The sequence below is a fragment of the Sarcophilus harrisii genome, chromosome 2, assembly GCF_902635505.1.
Source record: "Sarcophilus harrisii chromosome 2, mSarHar1.11, whole genome shotgun sequence".
Lineage (NCBI taxonomy): Eukaryota > Metazoa > Chordata > Mammalia > Dasyuromorphia > Dasyuridae > Sarcophilus > Sarcophilus harrisii.
Genome location: NC_045427.1, coordinates 583,703,204 through 583,724,150, shown reverse-complemented (window position 1 = coordinate 583,724,150; position 20,947 = coordinate 583,703,204). Strand labels below are relative to the sequence as shown.

Sequence of the window (20,947 nt, the reverse complement as noted above, 5' to 3'; positions counted from 1 at the left end):
CATATGGGACACTCCATCTCCAGATTCCTTACATTATTTTTTCCCCATGTCTTCTTCATATTTGCTTCCTGGCTTCCCTGGCTTTTTTTCAAGTCTCAGGTAAAATGTCAATTTTTTCAAGAAGACTTTCTTGATTTCCCTTAATGCTTCTCCCTTCTCCTGTTGCTAATCTCCTGTTTCTTCTGTCTGTATCTTATTTATGTTTAGTTGTTTCTGAGTTGTCTACCCATTATATGGTGAGCTCTTTGAGGATAGGAGCTATCTTTTGCCTTTCTTTGTATTCCCAGAATTTAGCATAGTGCCTGGCACATACTGGATGCTTTATTAATGGACTACTGACTGACTTCTAGAAATACTACAGTGACTAATTTTGCCTCTGTCATTTATTTCCTGGCTTTCTCCTCTGACTAGTTTAGATTTTTAGTGTCACCATGTCTATGCACTGAAGCTTATGCACTTTTGGGCTAAAGGAAAAAGGTGAATTGGAGTAGAAAGTCATTCTTGTTCTCAGATTCTTTTTATTCTAACTTTTCATGGCATGGCTGGGCTACAGCTATTAGAACTTACATATTAGAATTATGATCAAAGTGCCTTCCATGGCACCCTTTCACCCAGTTCTCTTAGGTGAGGACCAATTCCCTGCAAAATTTCAAACTATTTCCTGAAATTACCTCTTTCTCATTTTCTGTTGCTCAGATATGTCACTTCACTATCTCCTCCTTCACTCCAGTCTCAGATGAAGAGGTGCCAAAGCATCTGCTCCTGACTTCCCCATTAAATTCTCCATTTTCTGCTTTTTAATTTTTAAAAATTTTACACTCACATTAAAAATTTTCGGTTCCAAATTTTCTTCCTTTAGCTTCTTCCCCACTTATTGAGATTGCAAGCAATACAACATCCGTTATACATGTAAACTCATGCAAAACATTTTTATAATATGTTGCAAAAAAGCAAGATAAATTTAAAAAGTGAAAAACAATATACTTCAATCTACACTTAGAGATGAATGACTTTTTCATCATAAATCCTTTCGGATTGTTTTGAATCATTGTATTGATAAAAGTAGCTAAATCTTTCATGTTTGATCATTGTTACTCTCATCCCCATTCTCACTTCTATCTTCTGTCTTTCCCTATCTGTTGGCTCCTTTTCTGCTAACTGCAGACAATGCTCATGTGTTCCCCTGAAGAAAAAATTGCTGGTTATTATATACTTTCTGTTTACACATTTCTTGGTGCATTATTTCATTTGATCCTCAGAAGAACTCTTGAGGTAAGTAGTGCAATTTGTATAGGTAAGGAAATGAGCTCAGAGAGGCTAAATAGCTTGTCCTAAGTTAACAAAATAAACTGATGGGTGAGACCAGAAATCTGTATGTCTTGATTTCAAGACTTACTTTACTATCTGGGTAATTCAGTTGAATATTTGTAAATTGAATTCATGAAAAAAGTTTGTGCAGAACTAATAATACGACTGATTTCACCCTGGGCAATGATCTCCCTTCTACTAACCTATTTCAAGCTTTTTCAAGCTGTTCCATGTAGACCTGTGGTTAATCTGGGAAGGTATTAAAAGGGTGTGTATATTAAACTAGCTTTTGTTCATTCTTTGTACCTACTGTTCAAGGTGGTTTTCAGCCTCTCCTCAGCTGCCACCTGGTCTGCTTTGGAAGCTAAAACTCGATTGTTTAGGAGAAATGGAATGATTTAAGCTTGGTATGAAATGGAATAAGATACTGGCAAGCCTGTTCTCCTCAGCAGGCATGGCTGTGTTGCTCCCTTGAGAGATCATTTAATGAGCTACTCCCAGGTGGCAGGTTCACAGATATCAGTGGCTTCCCTGGAGTATGAAGAAGTATAAAGATTCTGGTATCCAGGCAAGATATTGCTTAAACCAGGATTTCATTAAGCAGGTAATGAGATTATACCTTTGTGAACTGGTTCTGGGTAACACCTTAGGAACTATTTAGTAAAATGATTAAATTAGAACTTCCCATTTTGTTAAACTGAAGTCAAACCTTCCAAATGAAAACTTCAGAAAAAATTAAGAAGCTCAGTGTCCAATCTTTTTGATTGTGGGGATCACAGGGATGCTAATAGGATGTTATCCAGCTCATCACTCCCAATGCTATAATTTCATTATCAGCTTAACTTGTTTGAAAAAGGTTTAATAAAAACAAAAATAGAGAAAACAACCACATTATTTTTTGAACTGCATTGAATTGTTTGTGATGGAGAATTTTGGGCTGACCACAAACCCAAGAATCTTAGGTCAACTGGGGTAGAATTAAAACATGACTGATTTAAATTTAGAGTAAAAAGACCAAGATTACTTCCACTAATTAGTATGGATTGAACAAGTCACTTAATTTCTTAGCTTCATTTTCCTCACTGGTAAAATAGGCTAATAATGTCTGCATTGTCAACTTCATAGGAGATGATGGTGGAGTATAATGAAAAGGAAAGCATGGTTAATTTGGAATCAGTACCTGGGGCTCTGCAATTTATTATATGACCTGAGGCCAGTAAGTTAGTATTTCTGTGCTTCTCTATGTTCCTATTTGTATTAAAAAACCAGAGAGTAGAAGAATAAATGGAGTGATAACATCTATCTAAAACCATCAACAAACATTACATGTAATGGGGATAAGCAAGAATCATTCTCAGTAAGATTACCGGTGAAACAAGGATGCTCATTATCACCACTATTATCCAATGATTCACTAGAAATGTTATCTTTCTCAATAAAAGAAGGGAAAAAAATGAAGAAATTAGCTTAGGCAGTGAGGAAGCAAAACTATTTCTCTTTGCAGATGATATGATGGTATATTTAGAGAATCAATTAAAAAACTACTTAAACAATAAACAATTTTAGCAAAGTTGCAGAATATAAAATAAACCCACATAAATTGTCAGTATTTCCACATTTCATCAACAAAGCCTAGCAGCAAGAAATAGAAAGAGAAGTTCTATTTAAAATAACTGTACATAATAAAAAAATTTTGGGGGGGGAGTCTACCTGCCAAGACAAACCCAGGAACTGTATGAATATTTTCCTGCAAATAAAGTCAGATGTAAACAATTAAAAAATTGTTCATGAGTAGGTTGAGAAAACATAATAAAAATGTCAGTTTTACCTAAATTAATTTCTTTATACAGTGCCATACCAAAAATTATTTTATAGTGTTAGAAAAAATAAAAACAAAATTCATCTAGGACAAAAGGTCAAGGATATCAAGGGAATTAATGGGGAAAAAAATGCAAAGGAAGGTGGTCTTATTGTAGCAAATCTAAAATTGTATTATAAAACAGCAGTCATCAAAACTATTTGGCATTGGTCACAGAAGACAGATGGATCAGTGAAATAGATTAGATACACAAGACAATAGTAATTGGCTATAGTAATCTACTGTTTGATAAATCCAAAGAATAAAACCTCACTATTTGACAAAACGTTCTGGGAAAACTGGAAAATAGTATGGTAGATTAGACATAGACCAACATCTCACACCACATACCAATAAAGTCAAAGTAAGTATGTGATTTAGACATAAAATATAATACCATAAGCAAATTAGAAGACAAAGGAATGGTTTATTCATCAAACCTATAGAGAAAGGAAGACTTTATGACTAAACAAAAGATAGAAAACATCATGAAATACAAAAATGATCATTTTAATTATAGTAAAATGAAAAGTTTTCATACAAACAAAACCAATATAATCAAGATTAGAAGGGAAGCAGAAAGTTGGGAAACCATTTTTACAGTCAGTGTTTCTAATAAAGACCTCATTTCTAAAACATTGAATTGAATTGAATTGAGTCAGATTTATTAAAATACAAGTAATTCCTCAATTGATAAAATGATATGAAAAGAGAATTTTCAGATGAAGAAATTAAAGTTATCTATAGTCATATGAAAAAATGCTCTAAATCACTATTGATTAGAGAAATGCAAAAGTACCACTTCACACCTATCAGATTGACTAATATGGCAGAAAAGGAGAATGATGAATGTTGGAAAAGATGTGGGAAAACTGAAACACTACTGCATTGTTGTTGGAGTTGTGAACTGATCTAACCATACTGGAGAGCAATTTGGAACCATGTCCAAAGGGTTACAAAAGTGTGTATAACTTTTGATGCAACAATATCACTCCTAAGTCTCTATCCCCAAAAAATAAAAAAGGGGGAAGGACTCACTTGTACAAAAATGTTTATAGCAGCTCTTTTTTTTTTTTTTTTTTTTTTGTGGTGATAAAGAATTGGAAATTGAGGGGTTGCCCATCAACTGGGGAATGGCTGAACAAGTTGTGGTATATGAATGTAATAGAATATTATTGGTCTATAAGAAATGTTGAGTAGGTGAATCTTTAAAAAAATAAACAACAACAACAAAAAAACCTGGAAAGACTTATATGAATGGATGCTGAGTAAAATGAGCAGAACCAGGAGAACATTGCACACATTAACAGCAATATTGTGTGATGATCAGTTACTTTAGAATAAGCTCTTTTCAGCAATGCAATTATCCAAGGTAATTTATGATGGAAAATATTGAGCACATTTAGAGAAGGACCTGTGGAGTTTGAATGCAGATTGAAGCACATTATTTTCACCTTTTTGTTGTTTTTTGTTTTTCTTTCTTGTGGGTTTTCTCTTTTGTTGTGAATTTTTCACACCATGTGTGGAAATATGTTTACATGATATATATCTGTAAACCTATTTCAGATTGCTTGCTGTCTTGAATAAGAGGAAAAAAAAATTGGAACTCAAAATCTTAAAAAGATGTCTGTTTAAGAAAAACTCTTTACATGTAATTGGAAAAAAAATACTATGACATAAAAAATGCAATCTGAAGGTTGGGGTGGAGGAGGATGGTTTTAATTTTCATAAGTATCATAAATGTGTTTCCTCTGCCTATCAGAGCCTCTTTGGAAAGACATAGGAAAATGGGTTATTTCTTTTCTTCTAAGTGCACAGCAGTGGCTCTGACAGTTCCAAACTTAGCAGCCATGTGTTTCTGAATTCAGCTGCCAGGTGGAAGATGAGGCTAGGTAGGAAGGAAGTGGGGACTGAAGTAACTGCCAGAGGGATGGATAGCCTCTTCCATTGCCCACAGGACACAAACCCTAGGAGCCTATGGGGAAAGGTGTGGAGGGGGAGGATAAAGTATGCTGGCCTGGAAAACAATGAATTCTGCAGGGTGACGTGACTTGGGAAGTCAGGGTCATTAAGTTAGCAAGACTCTCTTCAGTTTGGGAGAAAATGTAAGCCACATGGCACTCTAGTGTTCTGAGAAATAATCTTTGCTTTGAGAATAAGCTGAGAGGGCATGTAAAATGATTCTGGTACCCCACCCTCATTATTGTGAAAGTATCATAGGAACTTGCCTCTTTGGATCTGTGGGTTTCCCTTTGGTTGGCTTTCTCTTTCATTATTTAAGTACCTATTATTTACCAGGAGTTAAGGAAGACAAAGACAAAAACTAAAAAGTCCCTTCTTTCTAGGAGATTACTAAAGGGGGTGAGATATTGGAGGGAGAAAAAACACTTACATATATAGGTTTGTGCCAAATAGAGACAAGATTATTTTGAGGGAAAGTTATTAGCAGCTAGGGGGACAGAAAAGGGTAATATAGAAGGTGGTTCTTGAATGAAACTAGTTATTCCAAAAGGCAGAGGTAAGGAGATGCATTCCAGACCCAGGGCACAGCTAATGCAAAGGCACTGAGATGGGAAATGGAGTTCTATATGTGGGAAACACTTAAGTCTCTCCCTATTTCTCTTTTTGTTTCTCGCTGTCTCTATTTCATATTCTTTCTCTGCCTTCTTAAAAAGAGGAGGGGGAGAGGTGACCTAGACTATGTTTGTCATTTTGCCTTATGTGCAGTTTTATCTAGCTACTTACATGGTTTTACAAGATGCCAGCAGGATACAGATTCATGGACTTGGTTCCCAGAGAGCACCCCCCCCCCCCACACACACACACACACTTTTTTTAATTGTAAGAATGCTTGCTTAACTTTAAAATAAACTTTAGAAAATCAGTGGGGAGAAAAACAGAGTTCCATTTACTGAGCTTAATTATACACAGACTGCTTTAGGAATGCATTTTTCCCTTAAGCCATAGGGCACCTGTGACTTCAAAACTATAATTTGAAATGGATTTTAAAATGTTTTGGGGTACTTGCATGATAAATTCTTTGCCCGTAATTTTGCTGACATGTAATTGGATGCATTTCTCTGCTCTGGGATGGGGGTGGGGGTAGTAATGTATTTCATAGTAGAGCATCTAATTGAAACAGTGTTGGACCAAATTCCCTTCAAGTACTCCTAAAACTTTCTTCATCCCTTATTGTTTGTCCTTCATTCTTGAAGAGGACCATGACATTAAGGAAGGGATACCATGACATGCAAGTGAACTGGATTTAAGTGAGGGAGGGCTGTTCAAGGTCATCTGCCTCACTTTTCCCTCTAGAACTATCTGGGTCCAGTGACAAGATACAGATCAGGATGACTGGAGATGCCCTGGGTGCAGTGAGTTAAGGTCTGACTGAGGCACTGCCCATTCAGTGATTAAGACTAGGTAAGCGATGAGGTAAACAATGGCCTCTTTAACCTACTTAAAAAAAAAAAAAAATCAGTCTGGGAAGGGAAGACCTCCTGGACTTCTGGCCTAAGAAGCAGCAATTGCTTTTTATTTACATTCACTCAGAGGCAGTGCTGGCCCAAACTATGACCAAGTGCAGCCAAAGACCCTAAGTTGGGACTAGAAATCAGGGTAGGTGATTCTGAATTCAGACTTTCCATTGGGGCACCTGGGTTTTAGACCCTGTTCAGCCACGAACTAGCAAATCATTTCTACCTCTCAGGACCTCAGGATCCTCAGTTGTAAAGTGAGAGATTAGGACTGGATGAAGACCAAAGGCTGTATTATATGTTGGGAAGAGGCCTCCTCCAGGACAAGAGACTTAATTACTTTGAATTCATTTTCCTGTCTTATAAAAAAAGAAGTGCTTGGATTATATGACCGTTGGAGTCTAGCACCTCTAGCATCACAACTCTAGGATCTAGTTATAGTTCCCATCATCTTTGTCATGTAGGATCATCAGACATTAAAATCAGACATTAGAATGCTTTATTTCAAGTGCCAAGGAACAGATTAGGATCATCCAATGCATTGAGCTGGTTATCACTGAAAGATCTCTTCTTTCTCTGGGAACAGTTAGTCACACTTTTTGAATATTTTTATTACTTTTTTTAATCCTTTATGCATCTTGGATTGCATTCTGGGCTATTGGGGCTTGCTTCAGGAAGTATTCTTGCCCCAGTGATAGTCCTGGTGTGCCACAAGATCTTTGAGAAATGATACCAACTTTTGTAATTATCCAGAGGTAATAAATCTGCTACATACTTTTGCCTGTGTTGAATTTGGAGTATTGAGATATTTCACAATTGTGGCTGCTGACAAATGCAATTTAAATAAATTAGTCCAGGACAACATTCCTGATTTGCATTCAATTCTAAATCTCTGTGAACTCTTAAAGTTTTAGTTTAGAGGTGAAGTTAGCATCTTCATTGGTGGTGGAGAGTTGTCAGCCTCTGCTTTTCAATCAGGAAGAAAAAGCCTGCTGAACAAACAGTAGAATTGGAGGCTATGAGGAGCCAAAGGAATTTTATATTCTTGATATAAATTATGGATCTGTTGGGTAGCCTCTCTTTACATTAGTTATTACTTTATTTTGAGGCCTGTGACCCACTCTCACCATTTGAGGTGCTAAGTATATGATCTTCTGCTAAAGAAAGAAAGCCATGTTTTTGTTGTTATTGTTGCTTAATGTCTGCTATGATTACAAGAACCCCCATTTTGGGAATCTTCTTTCCTAAGAAGTCTTTTTTATTTTTTTATTTTTTTTTTTATTTTATAGCCTTTTATTTACAGGATATATGCATGGGTAACTTTACAGCATTAACAATTGCCAAACCTCTTGTTCCAATTTTTCACCTCTTACCCCCCCACCCCCTCCCCTAGATGACAGGATGACCAGTAGATGTTAAATGTATTAAAATATAAATTAGATACACAATAAGTATACATGACCAAAACGTTATTTTGCTGTACAAAAAGAATCAGACTCTGAAATATTGTACAATTAGCTTGTGAAGGAAATCAAAAATGCAGGTGTGCATAAATATAGGGATTGGGAATTCAATGTAATGGTTTTTAGTCATCTCCCAGAGTTCTTTTTCTGGGCATAGCTGGTTCAGTTCATTACTGCTCCATTGGAAATGATTTGGTTGATCTCGTTGCTGAGGATGGCCTGGTCCATCAGAACTGGTCATCATATAGTATTGTTGTTGAAGTATATAATGATCTCCTGGTCCTGCTCATTTCACTCAGCATCAGTTCGTGTAAGTCTCTCCAGGCCTTTCTGAAATCATCCTGTTGGTCATTTCTTACAGAACAGTAATATTCCATAATATTCATATACCACAATTTATTCAGCCATTCTCCAACTGATGGACATCCATTCAGTTTCCAGTTTCTAGCCACTACAAAAAGGGCTGCCACAAACATTCGTGCACATACAGGTCCCTTTCCCTTCTTTATAATCTCTTTGGGATATAATCCCAGTAGTAACACTGCTGGATCAAAGGGTATGCACAGTTTGATAACTTTTTGAGCATAGTTCCAAACTACTCTCCAAAATGGTTGGATTCGTTCACAACTCCACCAACAATGCATCAATGTCCCAGTTTTCCCGCATCCCCTCCAACAATCATCATTATTTTTTCCTGTCATTTTAGCCAATCTGACAGGTGTGTAGTGGTATCTTAGAGTTGTCTTAATTTGCATTTCTCTGATTAATAATGACTTGGAGCATCTTTTCATATGACTAGAAATAGTTTCAATTTCTTCATCTGAGAATTGTCTGTTCATATCCTTTGACCATTTTTCAATTGGAGAATGGCTTGATTTTTTATAAATTAGAGTTAATTCTCTATATATTTTGGAAATGAGGCCTTTATCAGAACCTTTGACTGTAAAAATATTTTCCCAGTTTATTGCTTCCCTTAAGAAGTCTTTTTAAAAAAAATAATTAAAAAAACTTTTTTAGACAATTGCAGTTAAGTGACTTGCCCAGAGTTACACAGTTAGGAAGTTTTAAGTGTTTGAGGCTGCATTTGAACTCAAGGCCTTTTGGCTGTGATTCCCTCATATACCTCTTTGTTTTTCATATTTGAATGTTTCCCTTGGTTTCTGTGTCATATAGCTGCCCCTCCTAAGTAGTCTTTTTTTCTTTTTTTGCTGAGACAATTGGGGTTAAGTGACTTACCCAGGGTCACGCAGTTAGGAAGTGTTAAGTGTCTGAGACCAGAGTTGAACTCAGGTCCTCCTGACTTCAGGGCTGGCGATCTAACCACTGTGCCATTAAGCTGCCCCTCCCAAAAAGTCTTAAGGCTAAAAAGTAGAGCAAGAGGTAGAGTGCTGGATGTGGGACAGGAAGACTTGAATTCAATTCCTTCATCAGATACTACAAGGTGGGTGATTGGGCAAGTATTTCAACCTTTCTCAGTCTCCAAATGTGTATATGGGTAGCATCTACCTCACAGAACTGATGGGAAGATCATAGTCAAATGAAGATACTGTGTATAAAGCATTTTACAAACTTTAAGGGTTATATAAATATTAGCATTATTATCATTAAATAGTAGAAACTTATTTATGGTTTATTTTCATCCTTTTTTCTTACTCATTTGGGATTAATAGTTTTCAATAGTATTTTATTTTTCCAATTACAGGTAAAGATCGTTTTCAATATCCATTTTTGTAAGATTTTGAGTTCCAAATTTTCTTTTCTCCCTTCTCTCACCTCTCTCCCAAAATAGCAAGCAATCTGATATAGGATATATAGGTACATAGCAAAATAATGTTTTGGTCATGTATACTTATTGTGTATCTAAGTTATATTTTAATATATTTAACATCTACTGGTCATCCTGCCATCTAGGGGAGGGGGTGGGGGGGGGAAGAGGTGAAAAATTGGAACAAGAGGTTTGGCAATTGTTAATGCTGTAAAGTTACCCATGTATATATCCTGTAAATAAAAGGCTATTAAATAAAAAAAAAAAAAAAAAAAAAAAAGGATATATAGGTACAGTCATTTTAAACATAGTTAATAGTTTTCTTGAAACATGGTCACTTCTAATTTTGTCAGTTTGTCAAATATGCAATTTTTTTTTCTTTTAGTTTTCACAAAACTTTTGTGCCCCACCCTCAGGAAGATAATAGTAGCTCCAGTCAAAGCTGTTATCAGGATATCTATCTATCTATCTATCATTCATTCATTCATTTATTTATCTATCTACTTAACTATCTATTTATTGTTGACCCATTTGGGGTTAAGTGACTGAGTGACTTGCCTAGGGTCACACGGTTAGGAAGTGTTACGTGTCTGAGGCTAGATTTGAACTCAGGTCCTCCTGACTTCAGGGCTGGTGCTCTACCCACTGCACCAGCTAGCTACCCGGGATATTTATTAATACACAACCTGAGCAGATTGTCTATCCAGAGATAAGTCAAGCTCCTAATTTCACTGACCTTGTATGATCCTTAAGTTAATTATACAAACCAGAAAAAAGAGGCCATTCTGTTGGAGGGTCCTGAGGGTCCTGAGGGATCTTCAGATTAGTCCCTAGTACTGTCCACTTCAGAAAGATTGCCTTTTGTTTCGCAGACACCTTTCTGTCAAATGTCTGGCAGATATTTGAGGTCGCTTGCAAAGGGTAGATTCTCATTTGATAAGAACTCATTTCTAAAGAGTAACTTTGGTATTACAGAAACAGAAGCAATCCCCATTGTATATGGCATTGTTGCCAGAGACATCCTAGGCCTTGAAATGGCATAGATACTTGCAATGGAATGGAAATGGCTGGCACAAGATCAAGAGAACTATTTCTGACCTGGACTTATGTGACCTTCCTCTAGAAGTACCTGAGGAAGCCCAGAGCTGCCTTTCCATGCTGACTCTTAGATCTTCATCCAAGATCTTTCGGGCTATAAATCATCTCTGAACTAACTCACATATTCTTCAAGAATCTCACTGGAATATTTGGGAGTTTTGCTTGGGCTTCTGCTTCCAACAATGAGGGGGTCAGGAGAATGTTTACTATATGACTGTTCTTTTAAAGAGCATTGCTGCGGGATTTCTGACTCTTGGAACCTAGAAAGGGTGACAAGGCTGATACTTAAGGGTCAAGAAGTGCGCAATAGCAGGAAGAGAGGAGTACGTTCTGCTGGCAACTGACTGGAGAGGCTTAATTTTACCTCTGGGAGAGGTAGGATAAGCAGTAGATAGTGGATTCCTGAGGGGATTACTCTGGGAAAAGTTGAAATTTTATCTATTCCTCAAAGCCCAACTCAGGTGCTGCTTCCTCCAAGAAGTATTCTTGAATGCCCGGAAGGGGAATTCTTCCTCCTCACAGCTCTCCTCCTAATATGTGCCTGTCCTGTTCACTTCAAGTCATTTGTGCATTTACTGTCTCAAGGAGACATTTTTAGCTTCATGAAACTGCATAATCCTATTTGATAAAATCACCATCATTTCATTTCAGGAATTATGAGGATATTTGAACAAGATAGAAATAGAAACCTCATTTGAAAAAATTCATTAGTCTTGTCATTCCAGTGTCCTTAAAAGGGTCAGTAAAGAGAATAAATGGTGTTTGGTTTCCTGTCACAGGTGTGAATCACAACTCTGGCTTGTGAGGGAATTTTTACCACCAAAGACAATGCTTTCCATAGCAAAATTGCTCATAGCCACTTGGGTGGATGCCATGATCTCAAGGATCTTCACCATCCTGGTTATTTCTTTCAGCTTATAACTGTCCTTCCTAAAAATGTTGTACCCAGAATCCATTGTTGCAGTACCTCAGATGGGGTTCAACTGAGGAAGAGTACAATGAAACTGTCATTTTTCTAATGCTGGCTGCTTTCGCTCTTTAAAACAAATTTTTTTTCTTTTCCTTTTCTTCTCTTCCCCCCAGGAAGAGAAACTCCCAGGTTCACAAATTCTTTAACTAGTTTATAGGAAGTTATCTTAGTCATTAAAAAAAGTTTTTTGCTTTCTCCATTTTTCTTGTTTTTTTTTTTTTAATTTCTTGATGAAATGCATCTCCCCACTTTCTGCCAGAGACATGAACTTCAAATGCAAGATGAAACATACATTTTTTGGATATGATAAATGTGGGAATTATTTTGCTTGACTGTATTTATTATAAGGCTATAAAAAATTGTTGAATAGGAGGATGGGGGAGAGTACAAAGGGAGAGAAAATACATTCTTGTTAATCATAAAAAATAATAAAATTTGAATAAAAAACTGTTTTTAACTTGTTTTTAAAGTTTCACATATGCTCTATGTACATTTTAACAAGATGGTGACAAATTATTCTGCTTGTATCCCCTTTTTATCCTTTTTTTTTTTTTTTTTTTTTTGCTTCCAGTACATATATTTTAAAAATGGATGCTTTTTAGGAGGCCAAAATTATTACTACCCCTAGTCTTCCCTTGCAAGAAATATGAATTGTCCAATAAAATAAATTAATAATAGGCCATGTTTGAAAATGTCTTATCTTTTTCTTCATCTTTGTGTATTAGTGTACATACAGCTGTAAAACAGTATATTCGGAAATATTTTTTGTTTTGTTTTTGGACAAAATACCCTTTTATGCCTGCTCTAAGTTTTCTAGTATTCAGAGTACTGTAAGTCTGCTTTAAAAAAATATTTTTAATATATAGAATTATTTTTTAAGGATAGAGATTAGGAAGCAGAGTCAGATCCTCTTCAAAAATAGAAAGACTAGGGTGGATAAAACTAAACACTATTCAGAATGTGATAAATGCATGAAAGAATTCCAAAGAGATTTAAAGTGAGAGAGGGACCATTTCTAGCTGAAAAATTATGAAAAGCTTCATAGAAGAGATAACATCTGAAGCCACCATTAAAAAAAGAACTTTCTTCCAAAGCTGTGGTATGGTAGAGGGGTGCATCTCAAGCATGACATTTGCAAGGGATGTTTGGACTTGAGATAGTAGTCAGATATTCCAAGTTTTTGGATTTAGCAAGAATGTCAAAATTGTGTTTGAAAGGTGCCGTTCAAGTAAGTGTTTCCAGTTTTTTTATTATTTAAAATATGTTTTCCTTCCAACCCTTTTTGCCATTGTATATGTGCCTAGGTCTTTACACAATAGACAGAAAAGCTTTCCACAGCCATGCAAACACTGAGACCAGCTATATCTTTATTTCTTTATTTTACCTGACAAAAATTATAGAGCACGAAGGGCTTGTACCTACCTCTCTTTTCCCAGTATACATAACTTTCCTCAGGGATGACTCCAGGGATTAGGTCCCTTAGCAAGGGAAAATCAGTCAAGGATTGCTAAGAGATGTGACTTCTTCCCTTTTCTTCAAGGCCAACAAATGGCAGAAGGGAGAAACATCTGTAAAACTATACATTTCATTTATCTGTGGAACTTGTTATTTTTGGATCATAAGGCTTAGATGGAATCCTTATTCAGATATAAGTTGAATTAGGCCTCAGGGATCCCTTTCAACTCCAATATTATAAGATTCAAACAAAATTAGGCCATTGAATAGGGCTTAGGGCTAGAGTGGAACAATTTGTGTCCATTTGCATGCAATCTATTGTGGTTCTGGATGTGTAGGTGAGCTGACTCTTGTGTAATTGCACCTGCTGTTTAGCAAAAAACTGTTCCCTTCTTTAGAAATTCAGAAACTGGATGCAGATTGAGGAAGGAGAATACCACTGTGGAATAGCTTTCTATTTCTAGAACCATCCATTTGGACATCTTGAAAACCCAGAATGGCTGTGCTTTCTTTGTGGTGAGGAGAGAGTGCATTGAGTCAGGGATGACAATTACATTTTTTTCCTCTTAGCTTGTGTGCAAGAACAACTAAGTTTAGTTCCACAGATGCTTAAACTTGTAAAATTATAAATAGCAGATTGTTTTATTAATAAAAACTCTCTTCTCTCAAGGAGGGAGAAGGGAATGTACCCAAAATACACCTTTAAAGATTAATTTCCATTATTAACTCCTAACCACACATCTCATTACTTTAAGTCCAAACAATCAACAGAATATTAAATCAAACCCTGGTTTTGTGGTGTTTGCTGATTTTAAAGATGTAAATGTCCACAATAAAAATTTTACAATGTGCTGGTGATTTGAGCTGGCTCCATCATTCCTGATTAAGGATGATCTGTTGTAGATTCTTCCAGTCCCTTTACTTTTCTGAGAACCAGTTTCATTGTCCAGAAAATGAGTTAGACATTGAGATTCAAAAATCTGAAATTTTTCATGTAAGAACATGGATAAATTAAATTTGCAAATATTACAGCAACTTGAAAATAATGAATAAAAGAGGTTTCTTCCTTCATTCCCATTAACTTTAGCAGCTTTGATTAAACAGTTATATTTCAAAAACTCAATTACTTTCCCTTAATTCTGTTTCCTGATTTGCTAATTGGGAGGTGTGAAATCACCCCCAGATTGGGAAAGAAGCAGCCAGAACTCAGGTGGCCTACAAATAGTGTAGACAATCCATGCAAAATGGCTGATTGCAACATCTATTGCACTTCACAGGTGGGTGTTACATGATATTGAAATAGGGCTACAAAGTAGAGCACAGATCAGCTCATTTTATCAGAGGTGCTTAGTTTTCCTTTTGTTTCTAATAATCATTATAATAGTCAATATTTGTATAGAGCTTTAAGGGTTTGCAGAGCTCTTTACATATGATGTCATTTTATCTCAAAACAAGTTTCTATAAAATGGATGCTATTATAATCTCCATTTTCAGATGAAACTGAAACTTGGAGGCTATAACTTGCTCAGGGATCACATAGCTAGTAAATATCTGAAGTTGGGTTTGTTTTCTAGCCTCCAAGTCTAGTACTTTATTCACTAGGCCACCTACTAGGTCCTAGAATCCATTAATAGATTTCAGCATGAATGAGCTTGAATGAGAGAAAATTACATCTTTATATCAACATAACTGGTTTCCTTGGTAATCTTTTGTATTTTATCTTATACATTTACAACATTATTCAGAGGAGAGAAACACAGGTTTCACTAGGGTCCCGGAGGGCCCATCACCCAAAAAATTGCTAAGAACCTCTGGACTAGACTTTCATAGAATCATAGATAAGTAGAAAATAGGAAAAAAAAAAAAGTAAAGTCTAACTTGCTTCATTCTACAGGTGAGGAAATTGAGGTCCCTACAAGGAGAAGACACTGGCGAGAGGTAACAATAGTGGGTGATAGAGATAAGATTAGAACTCTAGTCTCTTGAATCTAAACGGATCCATGCCCAGCCATTGAAAAAAAACTGCTTTGGCCTTTGCATGATAGTGGGTTTTTATTTTATATACCATAAAATGCAATGCAAAGGCACAATGGTATATTGTTGGATTTTAGAGAAGTGAAGCATGATTGTAGGAACGATGAAGTATCTTTAGTTTCCATTGTTTTTTTCTAGGATGGGGTTATCAAGTCAGAGATCTAGAAAAATTATGACTTAGACTAAAGTAAGGACTAAGTAGGATTTGTATCGGAACATTGAACACTTATTGTGGCAGGGAGTGGGGAAGAAGCTGTCTTTCTCTTAAGTCCTCATGATTTCATTTATTCCTTAGGTGATCTTGAGCAGCTGGTTAGGATTAGCATTAAATTACAGCAGGTTCTCTTGCTGCTGTTGGGCAGGAAAGGCATTATCTTGGGGGGGGGGTAACTTTTCCTTTTAGAAATTGCCCAAGACAGATTGAGGTGCAATGGTAGCCTATAGCAATATGTTTGTGTGTGTGTGTGTGTGTGTGTGTGTGTGTGCACATTCATATGCATATATGTGTACTGGTAGAGTAGAAATGGAATGAAAGAGATGCTTCTTTCTGGTGCCCTCTCCATATATTATATTTAAGACAAATGGAGAGCAGTCATGTAGAGACTATGATCTTAAATAAAAATGGAACTTTTCTTGAGGAGGTTAATCTAACATCATGAATTTTCTGTGTTAACGTAAATGGTTTGTATATTTTTTTTCCACTGAATCACAGAGCGGTATGGGACAATAAAGCACTGACCATGGAATCAGCTCTTATTTTGTATCAGCTTTCTTATTTATTAGCTCTCACTTAACTCCCCATTCCCTATTTTCTTCTTTACTAAACTGTATATAATAATAGCCATCCTAGAACCCAGTGACTCTCTTAGTCATTTGAGCTATGACCTACTTGGAGGACTTGAACTCCATCCCTCCCAGGATTGCTTCAGCAGTCCAAGAACTGAAGCAGATTTTGGGAGCAGGAACTAAGATCAATTCTGTCTTCAACTCTTGGTTTAACTTTGTCAATTAACTATATAAACCCTCTTTTCTGCTGTGAGGGAGCAGGGCAGGACAATCAGTGCTTTTTATTGTATCCATTGTCCATTTGGGGCATTTAGGCTCAAGGTCTAAGGGGCAAACTACCTCCTCCCAAAGCCGCCTTCTCCCTAACCTCTCCACTCCAGCTTACTTTACTCATTGCTTAGCCTTTTGGTCCGTAAACTTTCTTACATATTTTGTAATCACTTTTATTGGTAGCTGATACTTCTCATAGGCCGAACTCACAATGAGTCAAAGTGGAGTGGGCACATTTCTTTCTCTTTACTGTAAATTTCAGGTAATTTACCATTTTCTCATCATCTTTGCTCTTTTGAGAATATCATCTTTCATACCATCTGCTCATACCAACCTGCCCCCCATCCTTGTTGCTTTCATTTGCCATCCTGACTTTAATATTGAATTTTGTCTTTTGTCTTTTGAATTCTATTCTCTGCCATCATCCCTGCAGACTTAAATATTCCTATTGCTAATCCTTAAGCAGAAGTCTGTGTGACTGCAGAATTCTTCTTTGAGGTTCTTCTTCACTTTAACATCCTTTTTCTGACCCCATTTCAGATCAATACCGTGACCATATCTTAGACAATACCATCTTCAAGAATTACATTACTAATAAGAACTATGTTTTAAATTCTATTTTTTGATTACATCTTATTTCATCTATCCCCCATATCCCATCTCCCTAAAATCTTTTTTGCCCTTATTTTCACATTCATTCCCTTGATCCATGCCAGTTCTCTTTTTTCTACTCTGTTTTTGCTTTCTTCTAGCTTAGGGCTTCTTAACCTGGAGTCCACAGACTTCAGGGGATTTGTGTACTTGGGTGAGAAAAATTACATTTTTATTTTCACTAACATCTAAAATTTAGGATTTCCCCCTACTATTTAAAAAGATTCTAAGAATACATAGGCTTCACCAAACTATCAAAAGTCAGTGAATCAATAAACAAGTTACTTTGTGTTATGAAATGTGCTAAGCACTGAGAATATAAAAAGAGACAGTCCTTGCCCATTCCAATAGACTTGGGATAGAATATGCAGTCTACATCCAGAGAAAGAACTATGGAGACTGGATGCGGATTGAAGCATAGTATTTTTATTTTTGGTCTATTTTCTTTCTTGTAATTTTTTTTCTTTTTGGTCTGATTTTTCTTGTACAACATAATAAATATGAAAGTATGTTTAAAAGATTTGCATGTATTTAACCTATATCAATCAGATTGCTTGCTGTCTTGGGGAGGGGGATTTAAGAGAGGGAAGAAGAATAATCTGTAACACAAAATCTTACAAAAATGAATGTTGATAACTATCTTTACATGTGTTTGGAAAATAAAATGCTATTGAAAATAAAAATAAAAAAACACAAAGATAGTCCCTGCCCTAAAGAAGTTCACAATCTAATGGGGGGGGAGGTAACAAACAAGCAAATATGCACAAATCATCTCCAGATAAAAGATTTTCCATGTCATGTCCAACTCTTCTTGACCCCATTTGGGGTTATTTTGGCAAAGGTAGTAGAGTGGCTTGCCATTTTCTCTTCTAGCTCATTTTACAGATTAAGAATTGAGGCATATCTGGTTAAGTGACTTGCCCAGGGCCACGCAACTAGTAAGTCTTTGAGGCTAGACTGGAATCTATAAAGATAAGTCGTCCTGATTCTAATTCTGGTTTCTATCTCCTATGCCAACAAACTACTGATAGATAAACTCCCTTATTTCCACTTGTCTTCAGTCCTGATCTACCTGGCACCTTAAACTTTTGTTCAAAATGGAACTTATTGTCTCTACCTAAAAATGACATTTATTTTTGTTTGTGGCACTTCTATTCACCTGCTTTCCCATGTTTAGAATCTTGAGTTATTTTTCATTCTTCCCTTTCCCTTGTTTCATATCCAGTTAGTTACAAGATCCCACAGAGACTGTTGATGTGACATCTTTCATATCCATTTCATCATTTTACCTTTTTGGGGTAATTTTCTAATTTTATTTTCTAATTATAGACTTACCTCAGCAGTCTAGACAGACTTGTGGTAGGAAGAGGGAAATGGACTCCAAAGAAAACTTGCAGCTAGTGAAAGTACAAAGTTTTACAGGGTATGAGAGCAGACTGGAATGGGCTAAACAAAACAAAACAAAACAAACAGACAAACAAAAAAAAAACAACCTCAAAACAAATGAGATTTATCTGGTAGGGATTTGCTGGTTTTGCCATTCTGGGATCCTAATGTTCTGTGCCTTTCATGATATTGATACCTTCTTTCACCTAGCCAAGGACCACATATGTGTTTGCCATTCGATTGACCAAATCTAACAGTGTAGATGAAAAAAACTGGGAGCCATTTGTGTTGGGTTCTGCATTTGTTATGGATGAGATGCCTCCCTAGAGATTCCTCCCTAGAGATAGCATTAGATTGATTGATGGTTGATGTCTTTGCTGAGGCTATTTGTTCCCTATGCATGAGTGCCTTTTTCTTCCTCTCCTCCTTAATGTGTTGAATTCTTATCTATACTTTAAAGCCTGACTCAAAAGACATCTTCTTAGGGAAACTTTCCTTCTTTTCCCCAATGTATTCCTCTCCCAAACCCCTTTATTATAGTACTTGATTTTATAACACTTTGAAAAAATCTTTAATATTAATTAATATCTTTGGTTTTTACAGTTGTCTTTGTTCTGAATGGATCTGTCCCTCTTCTATTTAAAGTTTTATTGCTTGCAACAAAATACTTTTTTAAAAATAAAGAAAAAATGAAGCATTTCATCAAAACTAACCAATGTATCTGTTGAGTCCAACAGCAAAAGAAATGTTCCCCAACTTTGAGAGAAATTCATCTAAGTGCTTCTAAAATTTAGTGTATTATGGTGATTTATATTGATGTTTTTGTCTTCCTACTAAAATAGATATTATAACTTAGAATCTGTGAACTAAAAAGAAATACTTTTATTATTTTATTTCAATAGAATTGGTTTCCATTGTAATTTTGTATATTTTATTTAATACAATAAAAACATTATCCTGAAAAGAGTCCTTAAATTTTCTTAGACATGTGCTAGATTGTAAATTCCACAGAAATCAGAATCAGTCTTATTTAAATTTGGGACCTCATTCCTCCCTTCTCCCTACCCCCTCACCTCTATTCTGGACTGACTACAGGAATTTTCTTATATGTTTGCTCTATTTATATTTTGTTTTGGTACCCTCTAAAAAGGCTATTAGGAGGATTTAATGAGAATTTATGCAAAATGATTTATACTATAAAATACCATAGAACTGAGTGGTTAATGCTGGTCATGATTCACCAAGGATGAAGAATTAAGAGAATCTTAATTTTGGATTTGTAATTATCCTGTGCTAATAGTAGTCTATATAAAAGAGAGATAGCATGAAATAGTACTGTCTTTGTGTTGATTGTTATAAATTTTTGTTTGTTTTATATTTTCTGTTTCCCTGGGGGGAAAAAATCTCAATTTCTAGATTATTGTAGCTAGTGGGTAAGCCCTCTTTTTTTTTTTTTTTTTTTTTTGATGAGACTGAGCACAAGAAGATGGTCATCTTCCTCATCAGTAGTCCTTGTCCAAACCCGATTCTTTCACTTTGGGAGGTTGGGTTGGGACAATGTGTGCTGGTAAATGTTTTAATATTTAGCTATATGGGGGGAGGAATATATGGAGGACACACTTAAATTTAATTTGCATTGTTAATATTCTCTCCATCACTTTCTCAAGTCCAGACAATCAACAGACCAATAAATCAAGTTCTGATTTGTAGGATTTGAAAATTTCAGAGTTTTATATACAATTAAAACTTGAGATTCTTTTCAAGTTGGTTCCGTTACATGGGGGAGAGGGGAAATCATACCTGTGCCTAAATTTACTAGCCTGATTAAATAAGAAGTCAATTCAAATGCTATCAATAAACAAGAATTTATAAGTACTTACTACTCCTGGGCACTGGGAAGAGAAATTCAGAAGCAAAACTGGTTTTTAAGGATTTTAAGGACCCTTTTTGTGTAACGAAGACAAAGATGGTGATAAGATGAGTGTTTTCCAGTTAGAGAAGTAATTCCCTAGTGTACATGTCACTTCATCATAGTGATATGTTCATTTTTAGTTTACTTAAAATCTATGAACTTCCTCCTTTCTTCTGCCTCTTGGATACTCTGATTTCCAACATAACTCAGCTCAAATATTTCTCTTAAGATGTGGCCTTTTAAAAAAATTAACTTATGGCCTTTCATGACCTTCATCACCCCCACCCCCCCATTCACCCAGCTAATATCTCTAAATTTTCTTTGTGTTTATTTTGTGTTAGAATCCTAGTGATAACTCAATGGAGTTGATAGAAACAATGCTTACACCTTTAATGTGTAATGCTTTACACATTAGAGCTCACACATTAGAGCTCACACCTTTAAGAGAGTTTACACATTAGAGCTCACACATTGGAATTCACACCTTCCATAATCCCATTCTTGGAGGAGGAAAT

General features: G+C 35.8%; 1 protein-coding gene across 2 annotated transcripts in view; it reads left to right on the top strand.

The window, feature by feature from the left end:
- PANK1 (pantothenate kinase 1) overlaps positions 1 to 20,947 on the top strand; it is a 66,387-nt gene that overhangs the window by 11,809 nt on the left and 33,631 nt on the right. The window lies entirely within an intron of this gene.